Source organism: Arachis duranensis, chromosome 8 (genome assembly GCF_000817695.3).
Source record: "Arachis duranensis cultivar V14167 chromosome 8, aradu.V14167.gnm2.J7QH, whole genome shotgun sequence".
NCBI classification, from domain to species: domain Eukaryota; kingdom Viridiplantae; phylum Streptophyta; class Magnoliopsida; order Fabales; family Fabaceae; genus Arachis; species Arachis duranensis.
In genome coordinates this window covers 28,978,494-28,981,547 of record NC_029779.3, presented here as the reverse complement: position 1 = coordinate 28,981,547, position 3,054 = coordinate 28,978,494, and the positions used below count along the sequence as shown (strand labels likewise).

The following is a 3,054-nucleotide window of genomic DNA, read 5'->3' as shown; positions in this document are numbered from 1 at the left end:
AATTCTATGTTCAAGCTTGTAGCATACCAAAATCAACAGAATAATACCATTAAAATAGTCTTCCTTCTTAATTCTTATATACCTCAAAGAATTTCCTACAAAATGAAAATTGAACACAACACAGAGCTTTAAAACAAAAACAAAACAACACTCAGAAATCAATCACCTCTTCTAAACACAGCCTTAAAACAAAACAGAACAACATTCAGAGTATGAGCATTAATCACAAAAAATTGATTTCTGAAACAACAAAAACAGCAGAACAACATTCAGAGTTTGAGCATTGATCACAAAATATTGATTTATGAAACAAAACAAAAACAGAAGAACAACATTCAGTGTTTGAGCATTGATAACAAAAAATTGATTTCTGAAACAAAACAAACACTGCAAAACCAACAGAACAGCATTTAGAGTTGAGCATTGATCACAAAAAATTAATTTCTGAAACAAAACAAACAATCAACAAAACAATGAAAACAGAAATTTTTTTCCTTCAGAAGAAGAAAACAATGAAAACATGAAGCATATAATAAATCAATGATAACCAATATCCAGCAAGAATCTCAAAGATAACAATAAATACACAACAACAAGTTAGCAAATAAACAAGAACAAGACCTAAATAGAAAATCCAACAAATTAAATCACAGAAACCTAACAATTTAGCAAATTAAAACAACAGCAGCCCAACAATTCAGCAAATTATCAACTTAACAAGTTCAAGAAAAGAAAATCACAACAAAAATAAATAAATAAAAATAATAGAAGAACAACAGAACAACAACATCAGAACAATTAGCAAATTAACAAGTTCACACTAACAGTTAAAATTTACCAGAAGAACACTAATGCAAGTGGAATCATCATGCTAATATGTTTTCTACAAAGGTGCTATTTGTGCAGCTAAAATTTCCTAATTACTAAGATCCAATTATTCTAATTTCACGTGCAATCAACTTACTAAGTTTCTAAAAGCTAGAAATGATAAAACCTACCGGAAATATGGTTAAAGCATTTCATCAAACATGTTGAGTGCGGTAAACTTGAAACGAAATAAGAGAATTCAAAGCTTAGTATCAATGTGATAGAGAAGAGAACATAACTATTGTATACTTTAATTCAGTCTATGAAAAAAATCCAAACCACTGCCAAATCAAATAGTTACTTATTGTAATAGAAATAAGAAGATGCAGAGTTTGAAGCAGATTATTGGTGTTGTGTGAGTGTATTGTCTGGTGGTGGGTTTAGGGAACTCACGGCGGCAACAAAAGAGAGCAGTTCGACGGCTAGGTGGAGCGCGCGGGTTGGTTGCAGAGTTTGAAGCAGGGCAACATGGCTTTCAGACGAATGCGAACCCGAACGGTGAACGGCGAGTGAACGCGAACGGTGAACGCCGAGCAAACTTGAACGACGAAGAACGCGAACGAAGACGACGGACGCCGAGCTCGAGGAAGCAGCTGCGATCGGTGACAGCGAACGGGGGTTGAAGACTTGGAGCACGAGGGAAGCTAGATAGACGGACGGACGGCGGCAGTATGCCACTCCTTGCGGCGGCGTTGGTGTAGGCTAACAGTGCTAGGGTTTTTTGGCTGAGTTTATGTGAATGAAAGAAAGCAAGGGAGAAAGGGAGAAAGAAACGGAGCTGCAGAACCAAGAGCGAAAGTAAGCAAATTTGGCAAAAACGACGCCGTTTCTTTCAAACAGATCGGTTCCCTGTCCGGTTCAACCGGCTGGAAACCGACTGGTTCGACGGTTCTCCTCCGATTTTTAGAAAAACGGTTTTAGGGGGCAAATCGGACCATGATTGCTGCCGATTCACAGTTATACTAATCGAACAGACCGGTCTGATCCGGTTTTCAGATCAGCTTCAATTTTTCTTTTCTTTTTTTCCCTCAGTGTCAAAACGACGCCGTTTGGTGGATTTTGAAAAAACCGGTCCTTGCAAAAACCCAACTGGTTCAGTCGGTTCAACAGTTAACTATCGGTTTGACCGATTTTTCACCGTTTTTTCAGGACAATTTTGGAGATGGACCGGACCAGCTAGATGATCGGCTCCCAATTAACCCGGTTGAACCGGCCGGTCCGGTCCGGTTTTTAGAACATTGCGAGGCATCGAGAATAAAACTAGTTTTCTCATCTAAAGAGGGGTTGTTCCAGCTGGGGATGCTTAATTGTTTTGAAAAAGAGGATAAACGACGTCGTTTAATGCCAAAACTCCAAACCCTAATTCTACACCTCACTCGTCCCTCTCACACTCAACATCCCTCTTAGCCTCTAAAACACTCTCGTCTTCACTCGCACCACCCACAAGCCAATAACCACGCGAAGCAGCCAGCAACTCGGCTCAATCATTCCGTCGCCGGGTCTCGTCGTGGTTCGTGTGTCGCCACCTTCTTGGTCTCGTTATTGCCAGCTCAGTCAAGCAAAAGCAGAAGCAGCCAGCAACTCGCCTCTGGTTCAGACGTCATCGTCTTCTTGCTTCTTGGCCTCGCCGTCGCCGTGGTTAGTCGCATTTCCCTATTCCCTCTTTTTCAATTTTCCCTTATCCCTGTCAACTCTAGTTCACAGCTTCTTACCTTCTTCTTTAACTAATTAATTAATTTGCCATTTTGCTGTAATTTCTACATTATTATCAAATTGTAGAAATTTCCAGAAAAAATAGAACAATACTTAAATTACAAAAAAAATAGAAAAGAATGTACACATAACATAGGCAACATCACACAACAAATAAGCACAATATTAATCAATAAAAAAGGCAAGCAGCTTGAAAGAGACACATTAATCAAAATTCTATAGTTTAGCTAAATGGTGTATATATTGTCCATAAAGAATTCATTGTCAACCCTAGTCCATTGAATAACAAAATTTAACTAAAAAAAAAAGAAATAACAGCCAAAGAGATATCAACACTTAACTACTTGGTAGAAGCTAACACAATTAAAGCTAATGCTTAATCATCCCAAACAACAGAAAAACAACTAATCAATCTTTTGATAAAATAATAATCACACCATCAATAGTACCATTCAACATACGCTAATGTTGAAG

At 38.1% G+C, this 3,054-nt stretch overlaps 1 protein-coding gene across 2 annotated transcripts in view; it reads right to left on the bottom strand.

The window, feature by feature from the left end:
- Positions 1–1,653, bottom strand: part of LOC107461856 (uncharacterized) — a 7,565-nt gene extending 5,912 nt beyond the window's left edge. For both annotated transcript variants that reach the window (XR_008002142.1, XM_052253072.1), the window contains exon 1: positions 1,261–1,653. The gene's annotated coding sequence lies outside the window, so the exon portion shown is untranslated. The remainder of the gene's footprint in view (positions 1–1,260) is intronic.
- Between the last annotated feature and the right edge of the window lie 1,401 nt (positions 1,654–3,054).